The following is a 288-nucleotide window of genomic DNA, read 5'->3' on the forward strand; positions in this document are numbered from 1 at the left end:
TTATGTATATATGTATGTAAAAAGGTAAAAAATTGTCAATAAAACTAAATGTTTCTTTCTATTTCCTTCACCCATATGCACACTGTCTATACAACTCCTTAATATTTTCTCAAAAGAATCAAATTGTGAAATATAGTAATAAAAACTTTCGTGAACTTTGTGAAGCATTTCAGTATCGTGATCTAATATTCACTCCTTAAATGTCTTAATTATAAAGCCTCGAGAGCTCTGTTTACACCTGTGTCAAAGTAGATGCTAGAACGTTACTTACTGCTATCTCTTTTTGTC

The sequence above is a fragment of the Penaeus monodon genome, chromosome 25 (genome assembly GCF_015228065.2).
Source record: "Penaeus monodon isolate SGIC_2016 chromosome 25, NSTDA_Pmon_1, whole genome shotgun sequence".
Taxonomy (NCBI): domain Eukaryota; kingdom Metazoa; phylum Arthropoda; class Malacostraca; order Decapoda; family Penaeidae; genus Penaeus; species Penaeus monodon.